The sequence below is a fragment of the Pleurodeles waltl genome, chromosome 7, assembly GCF_031143425.1.
Source record: "Pleurodeles waltl isolate 20211129_DDA chromosome 7, aPleWal1.hap1.20221129, whole genome shotgun sequence".
Taxonomy (NCBI): domain Eukaryota; kingdom Metazoa; phylum Chordata; class Amphibia; order Caudata; family Salamandridae; genus Pleurodeles; species Pleurodeles waltl.
In genome coordinates, this window is record NC_090446.1 from 611,577,755 (window position 1) to 611,593,206 (window position 15,452).

Consider the following 15,452-nt stretch of genomic DNA (forward strand, 5'->3'; position numbering starts at 1 on the left):
TTGCAGCGCCGCCATGGGGATTCCGACCCCCTTCCCACCAGCCTGTTTCTGGCGGTTTTCACCGCCAGGACCAGGCTGGCGGGAATGGGTGTCGTGGGGCCCCTGGGGGCCCCTGCACTGCCCATGCCACTGGCCATGCCACTGGCATGGGCAGTGCAGGGGCCCCCTAACAGGGCCCCACAAAGATTTTCACTGTCTGCTCAGCAGACAGTGAAAATCGCGACGGGTGCCACTGCACCCGTCGCACCCCTGCAACTCTGCCGGCTCCATTCGGAGCCGGCTTCATTGTTGCAGGGGCTATCCCGCTGGGCCGGCGGGCGCTCTTTTGGAGGGCGCCCGCTGGCCTAGAGGGAAAGTTGGAATGGCCGCCGCGGTCTTTTGACCGCGGGGCGGTCATTCGGCGGAGACCGCATGTCTTTTTAGTCATGAGCCTTCAAGAAACATGAGGCAAGCTCAACCCAAGCCCTTCGAGAGCACCTCTCAGGAGCAAGGCAGCAGGGCAACAGCAAGGCAGCAGTCCTTTTCAACAAAGCAGTCAGGTGAGTCCTTTGGGCAGCAGGCAGCTTCTCTTAGCAGGTTGCAGGTTCTGGTTCAGAGTTCCTTTCCCAGTACAGTATGTATCTTGCAAGAGGTGTCTGAGTTGGCAGGGTCAGGGACCCAGTTCATATACCCAAATGGGCCTTTGCAATGGGGGAGACTTCAAAGGGTGGCTTAGAAGTGCACAAGGTCCCCTTTCAGTTCCATCCTGTCTGCCAGGGTCCCAGTAAGGGGTTTGGCAGTCCATTGTGTGAGGGCAGGCCACTGTCGTTTCAAATGTAAGTGTCAGGCACTCCACCCTCCCACCCCAGGAAGGCCCATTCAGTATGCTGATGTGTGCAGGTGTGACTGAGTGTGAGAAAATAGCCTCTTTCTAGCCTTGTTACCCCCACTTTAGGCCTGTTTATGAGTGTATGTCAGGGTGTTTTCACTGTCTCACTGGGATCCTGCTAGCCAGGGCCCAGTGCTTATAGTGAAAACCCTATGTTTTCAGTATGTTTGTTATGTGTCACTGGGACTCTGCTAGTCAGGACCCCAGTGCTCATAAGTTTGTGGCCTATATGTATGTGTTCCCTGTGTGGTGCCTAACTGTCTCACTGAGGCTCTGCTATCCAGAACCTCAGTGGTTATGCTCTCTCATTTCTTTCAAATTGTCACTAACAGGCTAGTGACCAATTTTACCAATTTACATTGGCTTACTGGAACACCCTTATAATTCCCTAGTATATGGTACTAAGGTACCCAGGGTATAGGGGTTCCAAGAGATCCCTATGGGCTGCAGCATTTCTTTTGCCACCCATAGGGAGCTCTGACAATTCTTACACAGGCCTGCCACTGCAGCCTGAGTGAAATAACGTCCACGTTATTTCACAGCCATTTTACACTGCACTTAAGTAACTTATAAGTCACCTATATGTCTAACCTTTACCTGGTAAAGGTTAGGTGCAAAGTTACTTAGTGTGAGGGCACCCTGGCACTAGCCAAGGTGCCCCCACATTGTTCAGGGCCAATTCCCCGGACTTTGTGAGTGCGGGGACACCATTACACGCGTGCACTGCATATAGGTCACTACCTATATGTAGCTTCACAATGGTAACTCCGCATATGGCCATGTAACATGTCTATGATCATGGAATTGCCCCCTCTATACCATCCTGGCATAGTTGGCACAATCCCATGATCCCAGTGGTCTGTAGCACAGACCCTGGTACTGCCAAACTGCCCTTCCTGGGGTTTCACTGCAGCTGCTGCTGCTGCCAACCCCTCAGACAGGCAGCTGCCCTCCTGGGGTCCAGCCAGGCCTGGCCCAGGATGGCAGAACAAAGGACTTCCTCTGAGAGAGGGTGTTACACCCTCTCCCTTTGGAAAATGGTGTGAAGGCAGGGGAGGAGTAGCCTCCCCCAGCCTCTGGAAATGCTTTCTTGGGCACAGATGTGCCCAATTCTGCATAAGCCAGTCTACACTGGATCAGGGGACCCCTTAGCCCTGCTCTGGCGCGAAACTGGACAAAGGAAAGGGGAGTGACCACTCCCCTGACCTGCACCTCCCCTGGGAGGTGTCCAGAGCTCCTCCAGTGTGCTCCAGACCTCTGCCATCTTGGAAACAGAGGTGCTGCTGGCACACTGGACTGCTCTGAGTGGCCAGTGCCACCAGGTGACGTCAGAGACTCCTTCTGATAGGCTCCTTCAGGTGTTGCTAGCCTATCCTCTCTCCTAGGTAGCCAAACCCTCTTTTCTGGATATTTAGGGTCTCTGTCTCTGGGGAAACTTTAGATAACGAATGCAAGAGCTCAGCTGAGTTCCTCTGCATCTCTCTCTACACCTTCTGCCAAGGAATCGACTGCTGACCGCGCTGGAAGCCTGCAAAACTGCAACATAGTAGCAAAGACGACTACTGCAACTCTGTAACGCTGATCCTGCCGCCTTCTCGACTGTTTTCCTGGTGGTGCATGCTGTGGGGGTAGTCTGCCTCCTCTCTGCACTAGAAGCTCCGAAGAAATCTCCCGTGGGTTGACGGAATCTTCCCCCTGCAACCGCAGGCACCAAAAAGCTGCATTACCGGTCCCTTGGGTCTCCTCTCAGCACGACGAGCGAGGTCCCTCGAATCCAGCAACTCTGTCCAAGTGACCCCCACAGTCCAGTGACTCTTCAGTCCAAGTTTGGTGGAGGTAAGTCCTTGCCTCACCTCGCTAGACTGCATTGCTGGGAACCGCGACTTTTGCAGCTACTCCGGCCCCTGTGCACTTCCGGCGGAAATCCTTTGTGCACAGCCAAGCCTGGGTCCACAGCACTCTAACCTGCATTGCACGACTTTCTAAGTTGGTCTCCGGCGACGTGGGACTCCTTTGTGTAACTTCGGTTGAGCACCATTTCACGCATCCTCGTAGTGCCTGTTTCTGGCACTTCTCTGGGTGCTACCTGCTGCTAAGAGGGCTCCTTGTCTTGCTCGACGTCCCCTCTACCTCCTGGTCCAATTTGCGACCTCCTGGACCCCCCCTGGGCCACAGCAGCATCCAAAAACACTAACCGCACGATTTGCAGCTAGCAAGGCTTGTTGGTGTTCTTTCGGCGGGAACACACTTCTGCACGACTCTCCACGGCGAGCGGGATCCTTCCACCAAAGGGAAAGTCTCTAGCCCTTTTCGTTCCTGCAGAAACCTCTGCTTCTTCTGTCCAGTAGAAGCTTCTTTGCACCCACAGCTGGCATTTCCTGGGCATATGCCCATCTCCGACTTGCTTGTGACTTTTGGACTTGGTCCCCTTGTTCCACAGGTACCCTAGATTGGAAATCCATCGTTGTTGCATTGTTGGTTTGTGTCTTTCCTGCATTATTCCTCTAACACGACTTCTTTGTCCTTAGGGAAACTTTAGTGCACTTTGCACTCACTTTTCAGGGTCTTGGGGAGGGTTATTTTTCTAACTCTCACTATTTTCTAATAGTCCCAGCGACCCTCTACAAGGTCACATAGGTTTGGGGTCCATTCGTGGTTCGCATTCCACTTTTGGAGTATATGGTTTGTGTTGCCCCTATCCCTATGTGTCCCCATTGCATCCTATTGTAACTATACATTGTTTGCACTGTTTTCTAAGACTATACTGCATATTTTTGCTATTGTGTATATATATCTTGTGTATATTTCCTATCCTCTCACTGAGGGTACACTCTAAGATACTTTGGCATATTGTCATAAAATAAAGTACCTTTATTTTTAGTATAACTGTGTATTGTGTTTTCTTATGATATTGTGCATATGACACTAGGTGGTACTGTAGTAGCTTCACACGTCTCCTAGTTCAGCCTAAGCTGCTCTGCTAAGCTACCATTATCTATCAGCCTAAGCTGCTAGACACCCTATACACTAATAAGGGATAACTGGGCCTGGTGCAAGGTGCAAGTACCCCTTGGTACTCACTACAAGCCAGTCCAGCCTCCTACATTGGTTGTGCAGCGGTGGGATAAGTGCTTTGAGACTACTTACCACTCTTGTCATTGTACTTTTCATAAGAGAAAAATATACAAAACAAGTTCAGTGTATATACACATAGCCAAAAAGTTTTGCATTTCCTCTTTTCACTCTTTTCTAAGTGCTGAAAAGTACTTCTAACTTTCTACAAAGTTCTAAAAAGTTTAAAAAGTTTTTTTCTCTGTCTTTCTAAAAGCTCTGACAAACTTTTTATCTTTTGCTATCACTTTAACTCTCTCTAAAAATGTCTGGCACAGGCCAAAATGTTGATCTGTCCAAACTTGCATATGATCACCTTAGCTGGAAAGGAGCAAGGAGTCTCTGCATAGAGAGAGGTTTGAGTGTAGGGAAGAATCCTTCTTTGGAACTGTTACTTAACATGCTTAGAGAACAGGATAAGGCTAGAAGTGCCCCATCTGTAGAAAAAGTAGCTAATGGTTCCCAATCTGATCCAGGGACTCCCCCAGGAAAAGATTCAGGAAAGAAACTTCAAAGCTTGCCCATTACTAGACAGTCTAGCATAGTTGGTACTGAGGTTGAGTCACACCATACAGATAGTGTTGTCTCACATCATAGCAAGAACATTCATTCTCATCACAGTAGAAATTATGTTTCTGTTAGCCAAGCTGTTAGGGTGCCCTCTGTAAGGGACAGGTCTCCTTCTGTCCATTTTCACCACACTTCTGTTTCAAGACATGTCCCTCCCACCCACCCTGATGACAGATTGTTAGAAAGGGAGCTCAATAGATTGAGAGTGGAACAAACCAGACTGAAGCTCAAGAAGCAACAGCTGGATTTGGATAGACAGACTTTAGAAGTAGAGAAGGAGAGACAGAAACTGGGTTTAGAAACCCATGGTGGCAGCAGCAGTATTCCCCATAGTCATCCTGCAAAAGAGCATGATTCCAGGAATCTGCATAAGATAGTTCCCCCTTATAAGGAGGGGGATGACATTAACAAGTGGTTTGCTGCACTTGAGAGGGCCTGTGTTGTACAGGATGTCCCTCAAAGGCAGTGGGCTGCTATCCTATGGCTATCATTTAGTGGAAAAGGTAGGGATAGGCTCCTTACTGTGAAAGAAAGTGATGCCAATAATTTTACAGTTCTTAAGAATGCACTCCTGGATGGTTATGGCTTAACCACTGAACAGTACAGGATAAAGTTCAGAGAGACCAAAAAGGAGTCTTCACAAGACTGGGTTGATTTCATTGACCATTCAGTGAAGGCCTTGGAGGGGTGGTTACATGGCAGTAAAGTTACTGATTATGACAGCCTGTATAACTTGATCCTGAGAGAGCATATTCTTAATAATTGTGTGTCTGATTTGTTGCACCAGTACTTGGTGGACTCTGATCTGACCTCTCCCCAAGAATTGGGACAGAAGGCAGACAAATGGGTCAGAACAAGGGTGAACAGAAAAGTTCATACAGGGGGTGACAAAGAGAACAACAAGAAGAAAGATGGTGAAAAATCTCAAGATAAGCATGGGGATAAGGGTAAAACCAAAGAGCCCACTTCAAATCTTAAACACTCTTCAGGGGGTGGGGATAAAACTAATTCTTCCTCTTCTTCTCAACCTACACAATTTAAAAAGCCTTGGTGCTTTGTGTGTAAAAATAGAAGCCATAGGCCAGGGGATAAGTCCTGTCCAGGTAAACCCCCTGAGCCTACCACCACTAATACATCAAGCTTTAGTGCCCCTAATAGTAGTGGTACTAGTGGTGGGACTGCTGGCAACAGTCAAGTTAAAGGTGTAGTTGGGTTCACTTATGGGTCCATAGTAGAAACTGGGGTAGTCACTCCCAAGACAGTTTCTGTCACACCTAGTGGCATTGGCCTTGCCACACTGGCTGCTTGTCCCCTTACAATGGATAAGTACAGGCAGACAGTTTCAATAAATGGTGTTGAGGCCTTGGCCTACAGGGACACAGGTGCCAGTATCACTTTGGTGACTGAAAACCTAGTGCACCCTGATCAACACATCATTGGACAACAGTATAAGATTATTGATGTCCATAACTCCACTAAGGGGGTCATTCTGACCTCAGCGGTAAAAGGCCCTTACCGCCGGTCAGAACTCCGCCATACTACCGCCGCGGCCGCGGTAAACCGCCACGGTCATTCTGACCACCAACTGTGAATCCGCCAAAAACCCGACATCCAAGGAAGGCCGCCTCATCAGCGGGCCGCGGAAAACTGGAGATGACCAAACCTCCACCGCCACGCCAACACAAACACGCCCATGCCATTCTGACCCACGAATCCACGCGGCGGTCTTTCAACCGCGGTATTCCATTGGCGGTACACACCGCCACGCTCAAAATACACACACAGCTCCAAAACACAGCCACATTGGACAATTTGAAATACACACACCTGACACACATACAAACAACACTCCCACACATCCAATCAACTATAAAACACACACCCACATCACCCACAAACCCCTACGACCGAAGATCAGAGACGAAGGAGAGAGAGACACATCACAGAATAGAGAGCTACATCACACAGAGGCACACTACACCATCACACACACCACATAGAAGCACAAAGCACCACACACCAACACACTCTTCACCATATACACCACCCCACACCTCATCCACACCACCCCATGGCACCCCAAAGGCACCCATGCTTTTCGGACCAAGAACTCCGGGTCATGGTGGAGGAAATCATAAGAGTCGAACCCCAGCTCTTCGGCTCACAGGTGCAGCACACCACTATAGCCAGGAAGGCGGAGCTATGGCAGCGGATCGTGGACAGGGTAAACGCGGTGGGACAGCATCCCAGAAATCGAGACGACATCCGCAAACGCTGGAACGACTTACGGGGAAAGGTGCGCTCGATGGTCTCGCGACACAACATCGCAGTGCAGAAGACTGGCGGGGGACCCCCACCCACTCCACCCGAATTCACAGCATGGGAACAAGAGGTACTAAACATCCTGCATCCTGATGGCCTCGCTGGAGTACACGGAGGAATGGACTCTGGTAAGTACAATCTCAACTACTTCACCCCCCCCAGCATGCTAACCCCCACCACCACCCTCACCCCCAACCCCCCATCACACATCCTCCCTGAGAATGTCTCTCCAGCACAACCCACCCAACACCAACCCCTGCATGCCACCACAAACTATGGACACCCATCACCTAAGCATGACCACTGCACATACCCCCCCCCCCCAAACACCCCCACAACACCTCCCCCAAGGGAATGACAGCACTGGGGGACAAGGGCACCCATAAATCGCACACAATAGCACACACAGAAACAATAACCATACTCTCTTACCCCATGCAGGACCCGAACACCAACACACCGGCCAGGAGGGTCCAGAAATGTCCATCCCCCCCCGGAAGAGGCCCCCAGTGATGACAGCAGCTCTGTCGACCTGGAACCTGATGACCAGCCCGGACCATCGGGGACCTCTGGACAGTCGGTTCCCCACACACAGGCCACAGCAGACCCAACCCCCTCTGGGAACAACAGCACAGCTCCCACCCAGCGGGCCCATGCCTCTGTCTCTAGGACAGGTCAATCAGCGGTGTGTCTGCCACTACAGGGCACCCAGGCTAACCCACCACCCCAACAACAACAGGGACCTGGGGGCAGTGGTAGTGGGCACACCGTCCAGGGGACAGAGGCCGGGTGAAACAGGGCAACTCGGAGGGCTGCTGTGCGACGGGGGGGGAGGAGAGGCCCAGGGAACCGACTCTCCAAGAGGCCCTCACCACCATCATGGCAGCCTACCACCACTCCCAAGAGACGATGGCGACGGTACTGGCCAGGTTCCAGGAGATCCAGGCACAGCAGGAGGAACGCTACATGGGGTTCACCAATCATCTCACCAACATCTCTACCGCTATGGAGAGCATAGTCCAGGCCCTCAACTGGATAGAAGACACGTTGCGGGACCATGTGGCACCACACAGGGCCCCTGTCACTAGCCCGGACCAGGAACAGCCTACCACCTCCGCCGGCGCTAGTGGACAGGAGGCCCCACCACAACGACAGGCCACCAGAACCCCACCTCCTGCTGAAGAACAACCACCCCGCAAGAGGAGCCTGAGATCCAAAAAAAAGACAGAGTAGGATGTCAAGACCCCCGCCAGCATGAGATACCCCCTGAAGTCATCCCACTGTCCCACATTGCCACCCTGTCCAACCTTGAACTGCCCCTGCTCCATCCTTCCACAGGCATATGGACAATGCACCTGTGAGACTGAGAACTGGACTCTGCCATGGACATTACTCCACCCCCACCCATCACCGTGTTAATATCATGTACCATTATCTAGCACCAAAAATAAATCACTCAATGCACTGAAATCAATCAGGAGTCAGGCTGTATTATTTATAATTGTATAACACATTACCGATCAATTATGTTCTGTTAACTTTGTGCTGAACACATAGCAAGATCAATAAGCATTAGTCCATGGGCTAACCAAGCAGAAGTCACGCAGTGGGTCATACAGCACTGAAAAGGGAAGGGAAAATCAAACATCAGTTTTAAAGAACTGGGGGTCATAGACAAAGTTGAGAAGCTGGAGGCTTTCAGGAAAATTAAAATGGCTTGTGTGATTCTTACCTGTGTGCTACTGAAAATACTGTTGGATAACTCTGTCCCTGTTGTCTGTGTTGTCCTCTGAGTCTTCCTCCTCTTCACTCTCCACAGGCTCCACAGCTGCTTCAACACCACCATCTGGACCATCCTCCTGCAGGAAAGGCACCTGACGTCGCAATGCCAGATTGTGAAGCATACAGCAGGCCACGATGATCTGGCACACCTTCTTTGGTGAGTACATCAGGGATCCCCCTGTCATATGCAGGCACCTAAACCTGGCCTTCAGGAGGCCAAAGGTCCTTTCTATGATCCTCCTAGTTCGCCCATGGGCCTCATTGTACCGTTCCTCAGCCCTGATCCGGGGATTCCTCACTGGGGTCAATAGCCAAGGCAGGTTGGGGTAACCAGAGTCACCTATTAGCCACACACGTTGTCTCTGTAGCTGTTCCATCACATAAGGGATGCTGCTATTACGCATCACATACGCGTCATGCACTGAACCAGGGAACATGGCATTCACATGGGAGATGTACTGGTCAGCCAAACAGACCACCTGGACGTTCATAGAATGGTAACTTTTCCTGTTTCTGTACACCTGCTCATCGTCTTTTGGGGGTACTAAAGCCACATGGGTCCCATCAATGGCACCAATTATGTTGGGAATATGTCCAAGGGCATAAAAATCACCCTTCACAGTGGCCAAATCAACCTCCTCAGGGAATATAATGTAACTCCGCATGTGTTTCGTCAGGGCAGACAACACTCTAGACAGAACTTTTGAAAACATTGGCTGAGACATTCCAGATGACATGGCCACTGTTGTCTGGAATGAGCCACTTGCAAGAAAATGGAGGACTGACAGCACCTGCACCAGAGGGGGAATTCCTGTGGGTTGGCGGATGGGGGACATCAGGGCTGGCTCCAGCTGGGCACACAGTTCATGGATAGTGGCACGGTCAAGTCGGTATCGTAGTATGATGTGGCGTTCTTCCATTGTCGACAGGTCCACCAGCGGTCGGTACACGCGAGGATTCATCCTTCTCCTCGCAAGTCCCAGCGGACGGTGCCTAGGAATGACAACATGGAGCACAGAGTCAAGCTAATCACTGGTACGTTCACCACAGCTTGCATAGCACACGGTTATCTATGTATTGAAAGGCGTGTATGTGTGGCAATGCAAGGCCTAGGCCTGTGTGTCGCAGTAGAAATTATGCCATGTGGGCCCTTGAAATGGCGGCTGCCTGACCTGTGAAGTGGGACAATGGGATGTGAGGTCACTGCGCTGGCGGAGCACACCGTGGCGGTAGGCGGTCGAAGACCGCTATACGGAGCCGCATTGGATAACATTGAAGCCTATGGGTTTCAGGAGCCAATGACGATGTGCGCCGGCGATCGCGGTACGCACCGCTGCGGTACTCACCGCCGCGGGCATGACCGCCATTTTATATCTGCTTAATCACTCGAGACCTGATCATCCACAGGAGAGGACCTATACTGCAAGTGCTGCTGTGAACTCGGTCTGGAAGAGACAATGGCTGCTGCGACTGGGGAAAGGGCCCCTGCCTTCACGTCTGAAGAGTTGGAGAAGCTCGTGGATGGGGTCCTCCCCCAGTATGCGTTACTCTACGGTCCTCCAGACCAACAGGTGAGTACACCGGGTGCACATGGAATGGGCGATGCCTGTGTGGAGTGGGGTGGATGTAAGTTGGTGGGGTGGGGGGCGAATGAGGAGTGCAACGCACGACAGATGAGAGCATGTGCTATATTGCAAGGTTGGGGAGGGGGGGCCAATCACATCTAACATGCAGTAAGTTGATTAATGTTTCCTTCCCACCCTGTACATGTCACATAGGTGAGCGCCCATCAGAAAGTCGAGATTTGGCGTGCCATCGCCAAGGAAGTCCGGGCCCTGGGGGTCCACGTCAGACGGGGAACCCACTGCCGCAAGAGGTGGGAGGACATCCGCCGCGGAACCAGGAAGACCGCCGAGTCACTGCTGGGGATGGCCTCCCAACCTAGGAGGGGTGCCAGTCGTACCCTGACCCCCCTGATGTCCCGGATCCTGGCGGTGGCCTACCCTGATTTGGATGGGCACTTGAGAGCATCACAGCAGACACAAGGGGGTGAGTATCAGCACATTCTGCTATCTTTCTGCGCAGTGGAGGCGTCTGGGTGGGGGAGGAGGGTTGTGGGTGACATTAGGCCAGGGCGCTTTCTGTAGTGTAGTCCTCTCCCTTAGGCATGGCCCTGTGCTCCCGGCCCCCACCTCTGTAGGGTGACAAGTACAGCTATTGATGGTCCAGCCTCACACATGTGCGCGTCTGTCGTCTCTTGACCTGTTGTCCTAGTCAGAAGTACTGAGTAGTGTACCCCGAATGCGCGGCTTAGTGCATGCGGCTCCTGTGTCTGTCCTCTCCGCCAACGGTGTTGACATTGCATGCACTCAACCAGGTCTTCTTTTTCTCCCCCCACCCTTCTTCTTCATCTTCTTGTGCATGTGTGCATTAGCATCATCAGGCGGAGGAGATTTGGCATCGGAGCACGAGGGAGCTGCAAGCCACAAGGCCCCGGTGGGCCCAGGAACAGACACCGAGGGCACCAGTGAGCCGGAGGGCGAGGGGAGCACCACAACGGGGACCGGTGGTGACACCAGCGATAGCGACATGTCCTCGGATGGGAGCTCCCTAGCGGTGGTGGCAACATCCGTGCCCCCGCCTCTACAGGTACAGCCGCCACCCAGCGCACCAGCCCCACCCTCCCTGCAGCCCCTCAGCCTACGCTCCGTGCCCGCTCGCCCAGGAAGGCGGGCGTCTCCTTCGCCCCAGGCACCTCAGCCCCTGCCCCTGTCACCCCTGCTGCCCTCAGTGCGGAGCTCATTGACCTTGTGAGGACGCTCATTGTTGGGCAGACTACCCTTTTGAATGCCATCCAGGGGGTAGAAAGGGAGGTGCATCGGAGCAATGCCTACCTGGAGGGCATTCATTCGGGTCAGGCTGCCCATCAACGATCGTTCACTGCTCTGGCCTCAGCACTGACGGCAGCCATTGTCCCTGTTTCCAGCCTCCCTCTTCTGACTGCCTCCACCCTGTCTCTGTCTCCTGTTCCTTAGCCTATCCCATCCACACCACCTGACCAGCCTGCACACACCTCAACACCCAAGTCAGCTCATCCAGACACAAGCACCACAGATCCCACAAACACTCACCCAAGCAACACCCAAATGCAGACATGCCAACAGTCACTACCACCCCTGTGTCCCCCTCCTCCTCGTCTCCCTCCTCCCTCCCTGTGACGTCTACACTCACACATGCATGCACACCAACATCAGCCAGTGCTTCCACCACACCCTCCTGTACAGTCCGCACGCGTGCAGTCACCACCCCCACTGCCATTTACACGTCCCCTGTGTCCTCTCCCACTGTGTCTGTCACCCCCTCTTCCAAGACACACAAACGCAGGCAGCCACCCACCCAACAGACATCCACCTCACGACAGCCTACAGCACCAGCACCTTCACCCAATGACAGCACACCTGACTCTCCTACAACCACATCCTCTTCCTCCACTCCCATCACCACTTCTCCTACCCTTTACCTTGGCCCTAAAAAACTTTTCCTGGCTAATCTTGACCTCTTTCCCTCCGATGACCTACCCCCTCCATCTGCAAAGAGTCCCAAGAGCACCACAGCCACCACCAGCCCAGCTTCGGGTGTCACTGTTGTGCATGGGTTCTGGAGTCCACCCTTTGCCAGCAGTGACACCTCCATCAGCAGCAAGGACACATCCAGCCCCCCCCCCCGGCAAGAGGACCAGGAAACACAAGGGCCGCCGTGCGAGGACTGACACGGCTGCCCCCAAGGAGCAGAGTTCGCCCACTTCACCAGCCACAACATCTAGGGGAGGCAAGGGCCCGAGAGCCCCATCTAAGGAGCGTAAGGGCAGCAGGGTGGAGAAGTCAGCCAGCAGGAGCGTGGAGCAGGTGGGCCCCACATGCCACATCCCAGCTGTAAAGGAAGACACCAAAGGGCCCAGGACTCCGTCACCGAAGGGTCCAGAAACATCACGGTCGGAGGGCGACTGAGCAGGGAGTCCAGCCCAGGTCTGGCTCCCTTGAACCTACTGGATGTGCACCGCTGAACAGGGCCCGCTGTGCAGAAGAGCACCGCTGAACAGGGCCCGCCGTGCAGAAGAGCACCGCTGAACAGGGCCCGCCGTGAAGATAGGCACCGCTGGACAGGGCCCCGCCGTGAAGATAGGCACCGCTGAACAGGGCCCCGCCATGCAGAAGAGCACCGCTGAACAGGGCCCGCCGTGCAGAAGAGCACCGCTGAACAGGGCCCGCCGTGCAGAAGAGCACCGCTGAACAGGGCCCTGCCGTGCAGAAGAGCACTGCTGAACAGGGCCCGCCGTGCAGAAGAGCACCGCTGAACAGGGCCCGCCGTGCAGAAGAGCACCGCTGAACAGGGCCCTGCCGTGCAGAAGAGCACTGCTGAACAGGGCCCGCCGTGCAGAAGAGCACCGCTGAACAGGGCCCGCCGTGCAGAAGAGCACCGCTGAACAGGGCCCGCCGTGAAGATAGGCACCGCTGAACAGGGCCCCGCCGTGCAGAAGAGCACCGCTGAACAGGGCCCGCCGTGCAGAAGAGCACCGCTGAACAGGGCCCGCCGTGAAGATAGGCACCGCTGAACAGGGCCCCGCCGTGAAGATAGGCACCGCTGAACAGGGCCCCGCCGTGCAGAAGAGCACCGCTGAACAGGGCCTGCCGTGAAGATAGGCACCGCTGAACAGGGCCCCGCCGTGCAGAAGAGCACCGCTGAACAGGGCCCGCCGTGCAGAAGAGCACCGCTGAACAGGGCCCCGCCGTGCAGAAGAGCACTGCTGAACAGGGCCCCGCCGTGCAGAAGAGCACCGCTGAACAGGGCCCGCCGTGCAGAAGAGCACCGCTGAACAGGGCCCCGCCGTGCAGAAGAGCACCGCTGAACAGGGCCCACCGTGCAGAAGAGCACCGCTGAACAGGGCCGGCCGTGCAGAAGAGCACCGCTGAACAGGGCCCGCCGTGAAGATAGGCACCGCTGAACAGGGCCCCGCCGTGAAGATAGGCACCGCTGAACAGGGCCCCGCCGTGCAGAAGAGCACCGCTGAACAGGGCCCCGCCGTGCAGAAGAGCACCGCTGAACAGGGCCCGCCGTGCAGAAGAGCAACGCTGAACAGGGCCCCGCCGTGCAGAAGAGCACCGCTGAACAGGGCCCCGCCGTGCAGAAGAGCACCGCTGAACAGGGCCCGCCGTGCAGAAGAGCACCGCTGAACAGGGCCCGCCGTGCAGAAGAGCACCGCTGAACAGGGCCCCGCCGTGCAGAAGAGCACCGCTGAACAGGGCCCGCCGTGCAGAAGAGCAACGCTGAACAGGGCCCCGCCGTGCAGAAGAGCACCGCTGAACAGGGCCCCGCCGTGCAGAAGAGCACCGCTGAACAGGGCCCGCCGTGCAGAAGAGCACCGCTGAACAGGGCCCGCCGTGCAGAAGAGCACCGCTGAACAGGGCCCGCCGTGCAGAAGAGCACCGCTGAACAGGGCCCGCCGTGAAGATAGGCACAGCTGAACAGGGCCCCGCCGTGAAGATAGGCACCGCTGAACAGGGCCCCGCCGTGCAGAAGAGCACCGCTGAACAGGGCCCCGCCGTGCAGAAGAGCACCGCTGAACAGGGCCCGCCGTGCAGAAGAGCACCGCTGAACAGGGCCCCGCCGTGCAGAAGAGCACCGCTGAACAGGGCCCGCCGTGCAGAAGAGCACCGCTCCGCTGGGCCCCGCCGTCTCAAGCACCGCTCCGCTGGGCCCTTCCTGTCAAGCACCGCTCCGCTGGGCCCGCCGTCTCAAGCACCGCTCCGCTGGGCCCTTCATCTCAAGCACCGCTCCGCTGGGCCCCGCCGTCTCAAGCACCGCTCCGCTGGGCCCCGTCGTCTCAAGCACCGCTCCGCTGGGCCCTTCCTGTCAAGCACCGCTCCGCTGGGCCCCGCCGTCTCAAGCACCGCTCCGCTGGGCCCTTCCTGTCAAGCACCGCTCCGCTGGGCCTCGCCGTTTCAAGCACCGCTCCGCTGGGCCCCGCCGTCTCAAGCACCGCTCCGCTGGGCCCCGCCGTCTCAAGCACCGCTCCGCTGGGCCCTTCCTGTCAAGCACCGCTCCGCTGGGCCCCGCCGTCTCAAGCACCGCTCCGCTGGGCCCTTCCTGTCAAGCACCGCTCCGCTGGGCCTCGCCATCTCAAGCACCGCTCCGCTGGGCCCCGCCATCTCAAGCACCGCTCCGCTGGGCCTTGCCGTCTCAAGCACCGCTCCGCTGGGCCCTTCATCTCAAGCACCGCTCCGCTGGGCCCCGCCGTCTCAAGCACCGCTCCGCTGGGCCCTTCATCTCAAGCACCGCTCCGCTGGGCCCCGCCGTCTCAAGCACCGCTCCGCTGGGCCCTTCCTGTCAAGCACCCCTCCGCTGGGCCTCGCCGCCTCAAGCACCGCTCCGCTGGGCCCTTCCTGTCAAGCACCGCTCCGCTGGGCCTCGCCGTCTCAAGCACCGCTCCGCTGGGCCTCGCCGTCTCAAGCACCGCTCCGCTGGGCCCTTCATCTCAAGCACCGCTGCGCTGGGCCCCGCCGTCTCAAGCACCGCTCCGCTGGGCCCTTCCTGTCAAGCACCGCTCCGCTGGGCCCCGCCGTCTCAAGCACCGCTCCGCTGGGCCCTTCCTGTCAAGCACCGCTCCGCTGGGCCCCGGCGTCTCAAGCACCGCTCCGCTGGGCCCTTCCTGTCAAGCACCGCTCCGCTGGGCTTGGCCGTCTCAAGCACCGCTCCGCTGGGCCCCGCCATCTCAAGCACCGCTCTGCTGGGCCTCACCGTC